The sequence below is a fragment of the Planococcus citri genome, chromosome 5 (genome assembly GCF_950023065.1).
Source record: "Planococcus citri chromosome 5, ihPlaCitr1.1, whole genome shotgun sequence".
NCBI classification, from domain to species: Eukaryota; Metazoa; Arthropoda; class Insecta; order Hemiptera; family Pseudococcidae; genus Planococcus; species Planococcus citri.
Genome location: NC_088681.1, coordinates 41,851,161 through 41,869,171, shown reverse-complemented (window position 1 = coordinate 41,869,171; position 18,011 = coordinate 41,851,161). Strand labels below are relative to the sequence as shown.

The following is an 18,011-nucleotide window of genomic DNA, read 5'->3' as shown; positions in this document are numbered from 1 at the left end:
GATGAGGTGTTGGTTGATTGTAGATATTGGTATTGGTCTCGATGGTGTGTTTGGAAAGAGGGGATGTCTTGTCCGGTCAAAAAATTCGGGAATAATTGGGTCTATTTGTTTGGGGGGGGGGGGTTGTCTCACGACGTCAAATGTGGAGAGACTACGAATTCTTTTCAATAATTAATGCTGTGATGCTTATTAATATTTTTTTTTAATGACGAATTTTGGAACAAAGAAGCGGTAATTTTTTTGGATGAAAGTGGGGAATGGGGGGGGGGGCATTTAAAATTTGAAGCTGATTCTGTAGAGGTCCGGTATGAGTTCTGCAATTGAATTTAGAGGTCTCATTGGACACGTTGCCTGTGAAATTTTGATTGATTGATATGATAGACGATCTGACATCAAAGCAGATACGAAGCTAGTTCTTTTTTTTCAAAAAGTTATCTGGGAGATTTTTCATCTGAGCTCTAAAAAGTGTCTTGGAAGTCTGGAGTGGACAAAGATCTGGATTAATTTGGTGAAAATGATTCCAAGAATTCCTAAAAAGTTGAAAAAATTGCAAAATTCGCCAATAATTGCTAAAAAGTCTGGCTTCTAGCTGAAATTTAAAAAATTTTGATTTTTGCAAAAATTTGACAAAACATCTAGTTTTTTTTAGCAGAATTTCTACAAAATCTCACTTTTTCCCCAAAAATAAATCAGGTACCCAAAACTCGAGCTTTTCTTACCAAAAATAATCAAAAAGTCTCAATTATTTTCCAGATTCCCCAAAGTCGTGCTTCCTACAAAAATTCCCGATTTTCCGAAAAATTGCCAAGAAGTTTTGCTTTTTGCTAAAAATTTTGTAGAAGCCCTGTCTCTTGCTAAAATTATTGTCGAAGTTTCGTTTTCAGCTCAAAGTGCCATATAGAGGTTCGCTTTTGTCTAAATTGCCAAAAAGTCTCGTTTTTCGCTAAATATTGTTGAAAATTGTGGGTTTTTGCCAAAAATTCGGGGAATTTTCACTCTTTTCCAGTAATTGTTCCAATTCTCAATTTGTTGCTCAAAATTCCCCAAAAAAATCTCGCCTCTTTTGCTAAAATGTTGCAAAATCGAAAGTCTTATCTTTTCACCAAAATTGTACAAGTTTCTATCAAGTTCCATTTTCTGATGAAAAGTTTATGTTTTTTGGTGATTTTTTTTCTGCATCAAAATGTTTTATCCGTGTTTTGTCACTTTTGTGGAAGGATTGAAAATTTGCTTTTGATGATACATATCAATTTTAAAATACATACAACAAAATATAATTTATCAAAAATTATTTCCGTTGGTCACTTTTTACAAAGACTCTGAAAAGTTCTAAAATGAAGTTTTTACGCACAACCGTGAAAAAAAGGTGAGAGGAGTGAAGAAAAAATGTGTCCCTGATGGTATTTCTTAGTAAAAATATTTTTGCCAAGATTGTTTTTATTTACATTTTTTTATTTAAAAATTTTCAACTTTGGACTCAATTTGATGTCAGTCCTCCCCCCCCCTATCCCTACGCCTCCAACTGTCTTACAAAAAATATTAGTGTGGTGGTAAAAAGATCAAATCATATAATTTTTAGGCGATTCTTACCATTTTTTGAAGGAAAAAAAAAACAAAATTGCCAAAAAGTCTCACTGTTTGCTAAAAACTGCTTTAAATTTAGTCTTATTATTTGCCAAAAATTTACTAAAAGTCTGCAAAAAATGCGGAAGGTCTCATTCTTTGACAAAAATTGCTAAAATTGTTTTCTGTCAAAAATCACAAAAGTCTTTTTATTTTGAATTTTCGAAGATTGAAAAATCAACTTCCGCAATTCAAAATTTGGTTCTGAGGTCCGAGTAACTGCTATTTCATTTACCCAAATTTGTGCAGGTTTCTCTGTGAGAAAATCTTCATATTCTTGATTATTTTTGTGTTACCATAGTTTACAGCCATTTCAATTTTGACGTTTGGCAAAAAAATTCTCCAGGACGTATCAAAATTCTTTCAGGTTTGAAGTATATTGTCCATTCTCGCGATCAGGCATCCGGTTGTATCCGAATCTAACCGCTAGGCATGCCTTATAACCGGACACCCTGTGTAAATAAAAACACGAGGAGTGATTTACGTATTCATTTAATCGAATGCTTTTTAGTTAGGTTTTTTTTTCAATTCATTGAAATGTGTGGTCAATTAAACGTCGATATAGGGAAAAGAGCAACGTAATTAAGAGTCGTAGTCGTCGTCGTCGTGGCTTCGAGCCTTGTAAAATGAAAAAATAAAAAGTACTCGTAGGAGTCTTCCGTTGGTTACGTGTCCTGCTATGTGTATACGATGGTCGATGATCATTAAAGAGTGATCTAGCCAGCACCACACATAAGTGTTTTGGAGCAGCATTCGTTCGGGCTCAATTATCGATATATTATACGTATCTATACGCGAGTATAAATAGGTATGTATCGCCAATCGCCATGCAGCGATAATAGAGAGAATTGTCCACAAGCTGCTGCTGTATTAAAGAGGAAATACGATACGATGCAATAATATACGTCGACCGACGCGTGCATATATCGAAAGGAAATATACACTACTTACGGTATCCGTACCTGTATTTGAAATGTGAATTGTGAATGAGTGAACGAGCAGTGAGCAGCAGAAGAAGGAGGATCCGCAAGGGATAAGCAAGAGAAAAAGAAATAGAACTACGCGAAGGTAATTAGCAATGATAGATCGCCATCCGGTCGCTGCACGTTATCTTTGTGGCGCGCGTTAAAAGAATGTTAATCACGATGACCGCCGTCGGCAGAAACGGTGGCCACTCGCCGATGTACATCTGGAATAAATTATCCACACCTTCTATGTACCTAGACCTACCTATATACACATTTAATACGGCGACGACGACGACGACGATGACGGTTTACTTTGTTGCTCTATAGTGTATAGTGTATGTGCTCTTTGTAGCGCATATTATTAAATACGATTACATCTCTTTGGTACGTGTTATTTACCATACTTATTCGTACACTGTACTGTACACGAGCAATGAGCATTAAGCGTGTAGGTCTACTACTCTAGGTACCCAGGTTTTTTTTTTTATTTATGCCTGCCTAGTGTTTCTGTCTACTGTCTCTTTATATGTTTTCATGATTTTTATACCCATCTTGCCCGCCAGGGGGTCCGAATACCACACACAGAAGCTATTTAATGACGGATTTATGAAGTGTCCATAACTGTCTGATGCTAGAGTTCGGTATGTTACGAAGTGATTTGCAAACGTGTTTGAGATCTGGATAGGGCATGCTGAGCAGAACTAGAAACCAGAGTTTCGGTTATTCTGATTAAATATCGCGGATTTTTGGCATATTTTTCAAGTTTGAAGTGGAAATTAAGCTTTAAACTAATATCAACAACCTCTCGGACTGAATTTCATCATTTCCTGTCATTCTAGAGCCTATAGCAAAATTTTTGATTTCTTCAGAATTTTGAAGTATCTTCAAAATGCGAGGAAATTGATTTATGCTTCTAAAAAACGATTTATGGCTTATTCTAGACCAGTTTAAAATGCTTATCCTCATTTGAGCCGATTTCCAAGCAGACATCTCGAGGAAAGGTTTTTGACTAGTATTCTTCAGTTCAGTTATCATTAAAAATATGCTGGTCAAAAGCACAAACTCGAGATGCCCGCCTGAAAATCGAGCAAAATGTGAATAAACTCGTTAAGTAGGAGTAATTTCAAAATTCTGGAAGAATTGGAAATCGCGCCGGAGACCCCAGGATGACATAAAATGGTAAAATTCAGTTTGAAGGAGTTTGGGTATAATGGTTGATTTTTAATTCTCAGAAATTCGCCAATAATCAAAAAATCAATTTGGGCTGCTGAAATATTGGTCATGGGGGTTTCAGTAGCATGCTCTTTTCAAAAATCGCATTCGTGTTCAAAATTCAAATCTATGGTGGACTAGTCATCTTGAGAAGTCCCTTTGTTAGCCTCCTCTGTATTACGTTTATGCTTCCAATAATCCAGATTCGATCAAATTTAGGATAAATTAGGGGGAGGAGATGACTTAATTACGTTTCCAAATCTCATTTTAGAAATTATGAATTTTTGAAAAAAAAAATCATTCATTTTGGATTTTTGACCAATTTTTTGGAGGCTTGACGTATGACGTTTAAAACTGAAGAACTAAAATCAGGTTCTTAAAGTTTTTTTTTTTTTTCTCAAAAACTATTGGTTTAAATGCATGGCTTATTGCAAACATAAGGGCAACCTAGGCACCCTCCTGATTGATAATAGCCTTTGCCCTGGTTAGAAGAATTCTGGAACTTCTCCTCTTTTCATAAAAAATCAGAAAAATCTTGAAAACAATAAAAAAATAGATACTTTTTTTTAAATTTCTGAACGCTGCATAAATGAAAATTTTTAATCTCAAGTGTTAGTTGGAGTAAAAGGGAACAAAATTTGTCAAAAAGCTGCCCACACCATAAAAATTTTAGTCAAAATAGAAAATCTATTCAATATCTATCTGACTAACCATATCAAGCGAAAAAAATACAACATTCAATTTTGGATTATTTTGCGCTGAGTGAGAAGCGTTGGTATCACCTAAACGAAATCTAATATTTAATTTTAAAAATCATTGGAATATGAGAGTTGAAACGTCGTGTCTATTTTATTTGTACCCAACTCTCATTCTCAAATTTGGAAGGTTTTTCGAACGAGGAAGTAGCACAGGTTATCTACTGTCAAAATTCGAGCTTTCCAGTCGCAGATTTCAGGGTCCTTAAAATTATTAAAATTTTCAAAATGAACATTTCCGCAATAATTTTTGAACAAATGAATAGAAAATTTGATGGAGAAGCTGGCATTTTGCGAATATTTTTTTGGAGTGCTATAAGCCATGTTGGAAAAATGGTTGTATGTAGAATCAGGAGAAAAGGAAGCTATCTTGTTGAATGACTTCTGGTTTGAGAGATTTTTTTGATTCTCTTTATAGATCGAACCAATGATTTTTCAACTAAGACCATGAAAATGAGTACTGAATAAGTTTCTGCATTCAAAATTGTAAACCTGAAATCAACAAAAATGTCAAAACTAGAAAATTTATTCAAAGTTTTTTTCAAGAAATGAGTGTTTGGCAGTTATTGAACATTATCAACAATTTTTTAAATGCATACCTACCTACCGTGAAAAGGAAGAAGAAAATGTTAAAGAAATATATAAAAGGAAAATTACTATAATATAATAAGATAATAACTTTTAAAAACTTCAATTTCTCGTTTCTTTACAAATTGAAGCACCTATTTGATTACAATGATTTTACTCGCTCATATGACTAGGAAATTTTGAATTTTTTTCTAACCCCTTCCTCCCACCCCTCATCAACCTATTCCTACATTATTCATTTTCGAGGGTGAATAGTCGAGTACGTCGCACATACATACATATAAGTTGAAATTTCACCTCCGAATATTTGCCATCGTATTCATTCATTCATTCATTCATCGTCGTATATCTACCCCATTATTTTTGTCAAAAAAATGTATACATATTTCATGAATGGTAAATTTGAACTCGATGCAACGCTTGTTGTTTTGTTTTTTGCATGCCGCTTTGTTTTTTATTTCGTATAAGTACTTTAGTTTGTGGTTTTTGTTTTCATTTTCTCTCAACAATCGAGAGAAAAATTGCTAATTTTAAGAATACCTATACCAATACCATACATTTTATATACGATGAAACTACTTATACTTACGTACTAAGTACGTACAAAATACGACGACGACATCGAGTGTAAAAATAAGGGGGGAAATCCTAGTTCTCATTTTTGTTTATCTTTTTGCACGGCGATGCGACGAACGCAAAGACGAACATTAGGTATGTACAATGAAGCGTGTGTAGAGCAGCAAATCGCTGGAGCGAATTTTCTATCAAGTTGAAGACTCGCTGTTGGAAAAATACTCTTGATAATTTTCACGCAATTTCCGTTTTTTCTTTAGTTCGTTCGTTCTTTCCTTCATTTTTTTTTCTTCGCTTTCGCGTGTCCTTTTTTCTCTACTTTACGTCTGTACTTTTGTAGGGTTATTTATTTATTCAAAAAGCAGTTCGAGAAAAGCGATAATGGTATCGATAATGAAGAAAATATCGGAAGGCTGTTAGGTGATGGGTACTTTTGTCGATTGAGTCAGGGGAAAGAAAAATTGTCGCCATGATTTACCTTACCAACGTTAAAAGTCTTCTTTTCTTGTATAGTTCTTTAGTTATAGCTGGAGTAAATTACTTAATCCTTTTTTTTTTTTTTTTTCATCAAAAGCTGTAATGGCGGTAATTTTTGAGCAAGTGAGATGGTTAGATCATTGAAGTTTTGGAAAAAAAGTGTTACGAGGGGGGGGGGTTAATGAGATTTTGGTCACGCGAGGATTTCAAAAAATATCAACGTTAAACTTTCCCTAAAATGCTAAAATTCCGGAAAAATTTTCAGAATTAAAGAATTCTTTTTACTTGAATTTTTCAAAAATATTTTTTTGAGCTGAAAAAGGTTGTAAAGTTGTTGATTTTGTTGAAAAACGTAATGAGGAGTTGATTGCACCACCTCGCGTGAATTGATTCAAACTGCTCTCCATTTTTGGATCCAACTTTTTGAAAAATGACAATGAAAAATTTTGGGAAAAAAAAGTCAGAAATCGCAGTTTTTAACCGTTTTTATCATATCGTGTCGGATTTTCAATTCATTCGTGAAATTATCGAGAATATTTTTCCTTAAAAAACTGAAATTCTTCAATTTGTTGCATTGAAAATCATGCTTTATTTTTTGATCTCTTTCATCAATCCCTTACGACTACAAAACAGAAAAATTTGAAAATGTACAATCAGAATCTGCAATGGGTACTTTGAATATGAATAATGAATTCAAGATAATTATAATTTTTTTTCTATCTAAATCACTTACCTGTCAATATGACCATGTTTACCTACTTGATGAAAAAATCTCTCATTATTCTACCTGCAGTTTCAATTTCTTTTTCAATATGATGGTTTATTTTTTGATCAGTGAAATTTTATCTCTTCGGGGGTCATTTCCCTTCCTTTCTTCCCCTCATCGAATGAATGGAAAAACGCATATTTTCCTACATCAATAATAATATGCTCGAATAAGTGCGAGAGAGAACAGCTAGTTCCGAATGTGTAATTTTTTTTCAAAGCGAAAAAACCGAGAAAAAACGAACGGTATTATGCAGTATAGGTATGTGTACTTTTTCTAGTACCACACCACAGGGGGACGGGGGATTCGAACCATACGGTATACCTGCGGACGATAAAATGTGTAGATTATTGTAAAAAGCTTAAGATGCGACCAGCTGATTAGAAACGTACGCTGTGTACGAGATTCATGGTATTATCTCGCGCCGGTCTTTCATTGAATTTATTTACTCTCGTATACTTGATAGTATGTGTACGTGTAGTGAAAGTACCTATTTATATAGACGATCTAGGTAATATACCGAATCGATTCCAAGAAGCCCCCCCTCCCTCATCCCTCATCTCATCTCAGTCCCTTTACTTAATTTTTTTTAGAAAAAAATTTCGTATATTTATTTATTTAATGTAGAGTGAGACGACGACGAGCTTTTTACCAAATATTCATCGAAAATATGGTATTTTGTTGAGTTGTTTTCTGTTTTTCTTTTTCTTTATTTTTTATTAGCAAATTTTTTTTCTATAAGCAGTTGTTTTTCTTTTTTCTTTTTTTATTATTTGTAAATTTATAAAATATTTTATTTGTATATAAATGGTTAGTGATGTAGCGAATTATTATGTATATATGCGTAACTTTCTGCAATAAGATGAACATTTTTAGTAGGAAAAAAAATCAACAGCAACAAAAACAATACGCTATTATGAGCGTAACACGATATACTACGGAAGACCGCAAATAGAGGATTCAATATTTGTAGTCGACTTTTTGTGATATTGTATAATTTAATCAAAAAATTTTTTTTATAAATTATGATGTACGTGTGTGTTTTTTAATAAAATATTTTTTTTCGTTGTTAATTGTAAAATAAAATGAACCAAAGAATTTATCGGTCGTTGAGATACATGCGAAGAGACTTGGCTTATGGTTAGCTTAGCTCGGCTCGTGTGTGTTTTTTTTCTCTCGCTCGTTGTGTAAAATAGGTCGAAAAAGGGTTGGTAGCATGTTCGACGATTTCCGATTACGGCGAAGTATTTATAAATTTTATTTTTAGTCGAAATGGACGCTCGAGACGGTTGTTTTCTCGACAGATAGGTGTAGGAGTACACGTGAGAGTGAGAATGTACTCCGTAGCTGTGTAATAGAAGAATCAGCATCAGCACGAATCTCGTGTGTAGTTTTAGCAGCAGAGAGTAAAAGAATTCGTTAATTCTCATCAAATAACGTTCTCTCGTATGTTGGACTCGGATCGGAAATAAATTTGTTGTAGATGGGGGTAGGAGACCGGGGTCGGGGGTACGAGCAAAAATGCAACAGATCGTTAATTGTGTGCTGGAGCTTGTGTACTTTTGCGTTGTTTCGTTTGAAATTACTGTATTATTTTGTAGCATTTGTAGTATCCAGAGGTCGAACAGAAGAGAGTTACGTTTGCGAGATAATTCGCAGAACGTAACATTTTTCATTTCGCGAAACTTATCGGTTCCGTTATCATTTTAAAGTCCGGTTTTTACATTTTCATCCGGATTGTACGTACGTACGTACGTGTTCCTATATGGAATTACTTACTATGTACTGGACGATTGACTATATGACTATTGTATAAAGTGGGGTGTAAATGTCTCATTGAATGAATTTACGTAAATAGGTATTTAATAATTTTAAAATTCGTGAAAATTTTTCGACGTTTTTCGATCTGGAAATATCGGGTCGGTGGGTGGATATTTTGTCATGTGAAATTCCCCTTGATATGTGGTCGTGACGATTGGTGCCTGTGCAATGCATATGCATGTGAGATGACGTTATTAGATTGGGTCATCGTATATAGCGCCTAGTTTGATTACTCCTGGTTTACTTGCAATGAGTTCCGAAGCGCGCACAAGTGACCATATGGTCGAACATTCCTCAAGTAACGCGTTTAATACGCTGAAACCGTCCTCTCCTACCACGAAGGAGAAAAAAATAATGTTAAAGAAAAAGTAGTAGAAGAAAATAAAATGAAAAAAAAAAAACTGAAACAAAACTCAATCGTGTACTGTTCCTTGCGCTTCCCTTTAGCTGTCAGCTTTAGTTTGTAGATATCACACAACTCTCATCAGTATGTTATTCTCATACATGATTCATTTTCCACCTCCATTGTTCTCGCTACTGGTCTGCTTTAATTTGCTCCGGTTTTGCTGTTTTTTTTTTCTCTGATTTTTTTTTTATTTCCTTCTCGTTGATCGGATTTCGATGCCGTTGCCCCTTCGTATGGACTTTGTGTTTTATCACTGAAGTTTTTTTTTCAGTCTTTTTGATCGAGGTTTGTGGTCATTCAATTCAATACTGACGTATTGTGCAATTGACGATCTGAAATATTTGGACTTTTTCGTATTCGGGCGTATTAGGAATACAGGGTCCAGATGGTGGAATAATCTCCAAGTCGAAGGATGATTCGAAGTTTTGGGCTCAGAAAATTTTTGTTCATGTTGTAGAGAATTTCGTGATTGGATTTTTTGAGTACATCGAGCTAATAGAATGGAAGAAGAGAGATGCAATTTTCTTGATTTTTGGGTCAAGTTTTATTTTAAAAAGGGTGAGATGATCTCAATCGTTGGATTAGTTTGATTTTTTTTTATCATTTTTGTTAGATTTTGTCGTGTTGGAGGTGAAAATATTTTTGCTAAAAAAGAAGAGAAATTTCGCATAAAAATCAAAATTAAAAAAAAATTGTTTGTTTGAATACATCTAGTTTTTTGGAACTTATCAAATCAGTATTAAATGTTGTGGTCATTGACCTTCCTTCTCTCTCTTCTCTCAGCATAGTTTTTTTCGGGTGTAGCGAAACTAGGATTAGTTGAGGGGGGGAGTGTTGACCTTTTTTCCGGGTATAGCAAGAAACAAAACTTGAGGTTTTTTTGTGGAGGGGAGGCTATAGTGCCAATTGAGAATTTTCTAATTGGCATTAGGAAAAAATACCAATATTTCTGAAAAAATGGTGACTGTTTGTTTTGGCAATTCATGTACAGTACTTACATACATGTACGACTTGTAAAAATTTTAATTTCCTTTTTAAAATTTTTGCAGACTTGAAACCTGAAATTTTCTAGTTTTGGGAAAAATAAACAGATTGGGTCGATTGGCTTCAACATTTTTTGAATTTGAATGATTTTCACAGAAATTCCAATCTTGGATAAAGAAGCAAACAGGCCTGAGCGAAGCAAAGACAGCATTTTTTGAAAAGTTGTAGATTCAAGAATTTCAATAACATATTCTTTTTTGTTTTACCAAAAGTCAACCAAAAGTTTGTGCAAATATTGTTGGGATGCAATAAGTCAGAAATAGAAGAATAAATTGGATTAATTTTCAACTTCTTTCAAAATTTGTAGCAGCTTTGTAAAAAATTATCACGAAATAATTTTGAACACAATGTGCATTTGTGGATTTGATCCTTTCAATTTAAAATTCACCATCAGCCTCTTTCTTTTCCTCTGGAAAATTTCAAGTTTTGTCGATGATTTCAATAAAATGTGAATTATATTTTTAGTAATAAATTGTTGTCGATCCATTTTAGTTTTTACCTTTTTCTTTGAAAGATGCATAAAAAGTGTCATTTGTTGGGTATCTTCCTCCTCTATTCCCTTCTTCGTGATGTTTTAAGTTTAGTATTTCTTGAAATTTTTTCGAAACGTGTCTGAAACTTCTATTCGGGGGGGGGGGGGGAGGAGGGAGGGGCTGAATACTTAAGTGTTCGAGAAACAAATTTATTTTTCTCAATTTTTGAAAGATGCATGAAAAATAATAACATTTTGTTTGGCACCTCCCTTTCCCCTCACTCCAATTTTGTTTCAAATATTCAAGAGTATTTTTTGAGGTGTAAATTTTCTGTAGGTACTGTGTCAACAGTTACCAAATTGCTTCAAAATTCTGAAATTCTGGGCTGATTTTAATGGTGTTGAGAGAAAATAGTAGATGATTAAATATCTATTTCAAGAATTCAAATTCATAAAAGGGTTTCACAGACCTTCTAATCCTGCAATCCTGCATAATCCTGCTTTTCTTTTTTTTCAGACTTTGAATTTTTACATTTTATTTCCTACCTATTTCTTCTTAGCAGATTTTTTTTAATCATTGTTTTTCTCACTTGATTGACAAAGAAAATTTGTTCAATAATCAGAAAATGATGATAATCATTAAAAAATTGAAATAAATTCTCCCCTCCCCCCTTGGAAAAATATCATGTCAAAAATTCTACTCAGGTCATGTTTTCTCATTATAAAATTTTGTTAGTCTCCTTGAAATATTTTTATCGCGTGTTTTTAATATTATTTAACAATTTTCTGTCGAACTTGGAAAATTTCACGAAAAAGTTGAAAATCGATTCTCCCTGGGTGAAAAAGTCATTTGTGTGACTGATACAAAAATGAATCAATAAGAAATTTTATATCTCTGGAAATTAAGTGAAAAGGGTTCTGTTATTTATTCAGATGAAATTTCGTTCAATTTTGCTCTGTTTTCAAAAAATTGCACATGTCTACTCTCTAAATTTGAAACAGTCAATTTCACTGCTTAGCAGTCACGACATTTTGCCTTTTTAAAGCAGTAGTTTTTTTTTACTGCAAAACAGTGAAAAATTACTGAATTGGTCAGTCAAAATGATTTTTTACTGGCCAATTCAGTAATTTTTCACTGTTTTGCAGTAAAAAAAAACTACTGCTTTAAAAAGGCAAAATGTCGTGACTGCTAAGCAGTGAAATTGACTGTTTCAAATTTAGAGAGTAAGTGCATATCTTCGGCATCCCATACATTTGGATGTGTTTTTAATGTAGAGAATTCTCAATTAAGTACGTTTACGTATTGGTGGATAGACAGGTGAAGAAGTACAAATCGTTAAAAGTACATCTGAATGTCGTCTCAAAGAAACATGTGTATGCGTGGACGAATGACGTAAAAAAGTTTCAAAATTACGATCTATCGTAATGAATTGTTCGAATAGACGAGCGAGGAACGTCTTTTTTTTTTTTTTTGAAGAGTGATTGTATACGTAAACCATAAGAAAGATTTCTATAAGCGAGATGACGACGTCGTTGGTTGTTGTCATCGTTCGTTGTCGTCGACGTCGAGAGCAAATATGCAATTTACCTGCATAGGAAAGGTACGAGTACGTAGACGTACGTGTAGGTACATAAGAATACATATACCTTGCACGTGCATGTATAAGACGTTTATAAACTCGCGCGAAGGACAAATTACGAGAAATTTTCTTATATATTTTATCGATGACTGGGTGTAATTATGTGTGGTGGAGTAGAGGCTGCGTGAATTTGATGGCGCTATAGGTGACTTTGGCGGAAAAGATGCTGGGAAAGAAGAGGAAGAAGAAGGTGAGGCGGCGGCGCTTACTTACTTATACTGTACGAGTAATTTTTTGCGGTCGTTTTTATATGTACGATGATGTTGTCGCTGAAAGGTTATTAATTTTGTCAATCAGCTTTGAATGGTCGGCCGACAGAAACATGAATACGACATGCTTTGTGCGCTGTAGCAAAACGAAAAATTATTCTATGAGAACCAACATATAGTACAAGATCTTAACGCGTTTTGAATTCGTAATCGATTGCGCTGCCAGTTAATCATCGCTTCTTTCTTGTTCTTGTACACAATACGTGTAGGTTTTATGCGTAGGTATTTTTACCTGTTAGTGTGCTAATAAGTAAGCTATTTATTGGGATGATATTGAATTGCAACATTTATTAATTATCGTAATTCTTATTTCAATGCTAAGGCGAGCTTTCATCAATGAAACGTGAACTTGGCCTGCGAGTCTCGTGGCGGTTTGGGTTTTTGGTAATTATCGTTTCGTTTGACCAGCGCATTCGGTTGCCCACGCTCCTAATTTTTCGACAAGGTTGAGAAAAAGCGTTGTGTGTGATGTTATCTGCTCGAGATGATGATTTTCGCTGATTGGCAGCTCGTGTGTATTGATTATCATGGGTTAGAATTGGTCTTTGTTTAATGAGGTGGTGTTGGTTGAAAGCATGGTCGATGAACTTGGCAATTTGGTCGATTTCATGGGTTTTGTATTCGGTAAGATTCGAAGATGAGGTTGGATTTTTGAAAAATTGTTTGTGTTGAGTTTTTTTTTCGTTGGAAATAAAAATTTTCAAATTTGGAAATCACTGAATTTTTCTGAAAATGGCTTAGGTTATTGATTTTGATGCACCTTCGGATAGACGTCTTGAAATTGTATGCAAGAAAATTATTATCCCAAATATTCAAGTTGGATCTTGATTCAAAAGGTTGCTGTACCAAAATTTTTGGAAAGATGAAGTTCAATTTTTTCCGTGTAAATTACAATGGGTCATTTTTCTAATCAAAAAATTGTAACCAAGTTCGTACTTTCCCTTCATAACTCCAAAATTGACCCAAAAATCGTTTCAACTCTTCATTCTGTTACCTGTTCTTGTAGATCTGTAAAAACCTTACCTGTCGTAAAAATCGACCCAAAATTTTGAGTCATTCGTCACTCTAGAAGAGGATTGTCCTGAAAATTAGAACCAAGTTCAATTTGATTCTTTTTCGTTGCAATTTTCCAAATCTCAAAAATCCAAAAAAATTCTTTCTCAACATTTTTTTGAATGCTCCATCAACCACGAGATTGCCTTTTGACTCAATTATTCTGATTAGCATACTGCAAAAGCTATTGCATAATGACTTTTCAAGGTGACAAGCATCTCAGTTGTCTGATTATTACAAAATTATTCTGGTCGACGTCTCGACAGCGTCCATCAGATCAATTGGAAGCTGAAAAATTCTGACGAATGTTACAATATGAAAAAAAAATTGAGGCAAGTTTCCATAATTTTATTGAAATTGTCGTTTTTTCTTTAACATTTGCACTTACGAAATATGTATACTTTCAAACGATGGTCATTTTAAACATTAAATAAAATTATTCAAATCGAATGGCGACAAAGCTGTAAGTTTCAAGGAGACGTCTGTAGATACTTAATCAATAATTCGAATTATCATTAAATTTTTCTACGATTAATTTTTTACTCGAGATTATAATAACGAATGAAAAAAAAAAAATTCTGCTCATCTCGACAAACACAAATAACAATCACGTAATTGCCGGTTTATACGATCTGTGGGCTTATTTAATTAGACTTTCGAACATATTTACGGCTGTATAAATTTCCTAGCTTGTGTAATGTTGATGTTTGTTGTGCAGTTGGCGATATTTCGCCTGTTCTACCATCTGGATCTATGTTGTGAACATGTGTATTATCGATTTAAACGTTTTTATTGGATAGCTTTATTGAAGCGAATTAACGTTGACCAGTTTCCGAGCTATTGATTATTTTTAATTAAGCAGGAAGACTACAAGGCGTAGGAGATGTTGAAGGAATTCGTAGAATTGTTCGAGTTCGGAATGTATTTTCGGTTTTTTGCTCGTAATGAGATAATGTGACAATGATGGAGTGTTAATTATTGGTTTGATAGACCTAATGCATTAAGGGATGTTTCAATTTTTGCTTCATTGTCATGTTGATGTGGTTGGAGAGCGATGGGTTGACTTTCGTGGAAAATTTTGTCAATTGAATGGTGGAAGCTTGGTCGTTTGGAAAAATTTGTCTAGTTTGAGGGACATTTCGAACATTTGTGGAGCATTTGACCAGTATTACCAGCGTAGTGTTTGATCAAATTGTCAGAAATTAAAGCTCTGAAGTGTGAAATTTTGTATCCAAGAGGCTAATTTGTCCCCTTTCTGAATCTTTGTCAAGTGACCTAAAATCAGTTCTGAACTTTATATTCATAATTGACCTGTCATCAATTCAAATATTTTTATAACCTTCCTGGGCGACGCTGATTCACTTAATTAATTGGTCACCTTTTGTTAGTGAATTTTCAATGCCTTGAAAACCTCATGGGGTATAAATGTATCATTTAAAACCCAAACTGTTTCATTTGACTCAAATCAGTCTAGGTATGTTAATCAAACCATGAAATTCCTATTCACTGAGAATTCAAGATTTCTACAAGATTTCCATTTTCCAGTGCCAGACTCTGATTTGTCAACATGCAGAAATTTAGTGAAAAGTCATTGAAAGTGACTGATCATCGATGAAAAGTTACCAAGTCCCAATGAAAATGTTTTTTGTGCTTAAAAAGTATCACTTTCAGCTTCATCAATGCAAAGAAATCCAATATTTGTCATCACAATCTCCAAAATTTTCAATTTTATTCTTCCAAATCAGAAAACTTTTCATGCTTAGCTGACAAATTCATCATTTTGACGCATTGTTGTGCCCCATGCCCCATAACCCTGATTTTGTTCCCCTTTTTTGCTAAAATTCATCAAAATCAAAACATTGTACCGGGAACCCTGCAAAACACGTCTTCCTCATCTACTGGTCTAAACGCAACTGCCGTGCAACCTGCGCGAATCAGTTGCGCAGTAGACAAATGCAGCGCATATTATTCCATCTGTTGCTGATTGTATAGAGTATGAAGCTTTTCAGCTGAATTTTGTTTCGGAGTTGTGAACTTTACGCTGGTAATGGTGGTCAAACCGCTAATTCTAATTACCAAGATGTAATGCGAGTAGAGTAAAAGTTGATAAGAATACGATTCCTGCTTATCGACCTAGTTAAACGCAGCTCGTAAAATTGAACTTTTCCAAGGCTACTTGTAATTACATTTTAAGAAGGAAGGATACATCTTGTGTTGCTTATGCTTGGCCTCTTTTCAAAGCAAACAAAATGTCACTTGCGGTGAAAAACTTTCACGGTGGTTTGCACCACAAAAATAAGCAGTCGACGACTCCTTATACTCGTAGTTTGGTGTACAGGAGTCTGAACTCGTGTAGTACAAGTCTCCGATTATACGGGCTAACTTGTTTGTGAGCCATAAATAAGATCATCAAAATGTAACTTGCAGTTAAAAGCTGAAAGTTTTTTGTTTAGTTTTATTTTAATGGTCGGAGTTTTTGTGTGGTCGAGTCCTCTTTCCTGTATCCCTTATGTCATAACTACTTTCTCTACCAGATCTGTACTGGTATTTTAAAGAAATAAATACTAAGAGCCGTTTAATCGTATAAATTCGCGACGGTTGTTTTTTTTCTCCTCTGGAATCCTTTTCGATGTTGATAAAATGTTTTTAAGTACAGCACATAAAAATTTTTCAAATTTCAAAATCAATTTTATAGGTTGTCGTATATCGATGTTATCGTTTCGCCGTCAGCGTCTTTGCCTTCTTTGGTTTATGAAAAGTTGGCTCGTGGGTTTCATCCGGTGAGCTGATACAGTTTTCTTACACGTTCTGTTGCGCTGCAAATTTCTGTTCTCCGATATTGTCTTCACTCGATGGTCACGTATTCGTGTATCGACCACGTAAATTTTTATCATTCTTTGCGTTCATTTCCTGTAACAAATAACAAAATGTTGCGATTTATTACGAAATGTACCATATTGAAGAGTCAATTATGTGGGGAATATTTTTCGAATTGAGTGAGTTTTTTTAAAAGTTGAGAGGTGTTTTGTGGTTGAGGGATTCTGGTGATTTTTTACTTCAAGTGGATTGATGGAGAATTTAGTGATGAGGTGAGAAATATAAATATCGGAGAAATTAACATTATTGAATTTGTTTTTTCATAAAATGCTGTCCATATTTGGAAATTTCGCCACGAATCGTTTGGTTCTTCCATTTTTGTTGTTCTAAGCATTTTTTCTTAATTTAAATGACTCATTATCAATTATGTAAGTTTTGAACTCACGATCTTGATCGAATTAGAAATGTTGACTAAAAAATTTGTACAAGTCGGTAAAAATGCATCTCATCAATTCGATTGACTACAATTGCTCCAAAGGGAACGTTTTAAACTTGTTCTCTACGATTTGAACGAAACCAAGTTAAATCGAAAAAACATGTCCTAAAACTCTCTTGATGAAAATTTAGGTGCTAAAGTTCATTTTTGGCGAATTTTCGAAAATTTGTACAATTAAAAACAGCTGTTTTAAGGGAGAATTTAAATTCTTTCAGCAAAGTGAACCAATATGAAAAATGTCTTTTATTTATCCCCACATGTCAAAGATTTGGGCCATTCTAGAGCCTCCAGTGATTTTTCGATTTTTTCCCATGAACTTCAAATCACTCTGGAAAGACCAAAAATGAACTTCAGCACGTATAACTTTGGTCAGTGCTTATTGGACACCCTCTCGACCATTTTGATTGGTTTTCGCGAAATTCCATGAGTACGAGTACGAAAGTGAATTGAACAGATCAAATTTTCAAATTCTAGAAAATGTGAAAATATCAGATTTTCAAAGGAGGTATAATGAGTGAGCTTTGAGCTTTTTGGTAAAATATCTTTTGGTATGTGCCTACACGATCACCTAGCTCGAAAATAATCTAATTTGACCTTTTTGGAGCCTCCAGTGAGTTTTAAAATTTCTCCAGAAAATTTCTAATCGCTCTGGAAACGTCAAAAAATGAAATTGAGATTGTTTTTGAATCAGTTGATCGTGTGAACCTGCTAGACAATATCTTGCCAAAAAAAAACGCTAATTATACACCTTTTTTGAAAATTCAATTTCATAAATTTTTCTGGAATTTTCATTAAAACTGAGAAAAAATTCACTTTTGAACTGACACTCCAAGAATTTCGCGGTAGCCACGTAAAACGGCCGAGAGAATGTCCAATGATCTGCGACTCAAGTTATAGATCCTATAGTTCATTTTTGAACTTTCTGGGGTGAATTTGAATTTCTGTAGAAAATTTAAAAATCACTGGAGCCCATCAGAATTGCCCAAAAATAGTCAAATCTAGTAGTTGTTGATATTTGAGGGTCAGATCAA

At 34.1% G+C, this 18,011-nt stretch overlaps 1 protein-coding gene and 1 long non-coding RNA gene across 3 annotated transcripts in view; one reads left to right on the top strand and one right to left on the bottom strand.

The window, feature by feature from the left end:
• Positions 1-18,011, top strand: part of bs (blistered) — a 104,280-nt gene that overhangs the window by 21,138 nt on the left and 65,131 nt on the right. The window lies entirely within an intron of this gene.
• Positions 14,001-18,011, bottom strand: part of LOC135847981 (uncharacterized) — a 34,066-nt gene continuing 30,055 nt past the window's right edge. The window contains exon 3 of the long non-coding RNA XR_010559286.1: positions 14,001-16,577. This is a non-coding gene — a long non-coding RNA (uncharacterized LOC135847981). The remainder of the gene's footprint in view (positions 16,578-18,011) is intronic.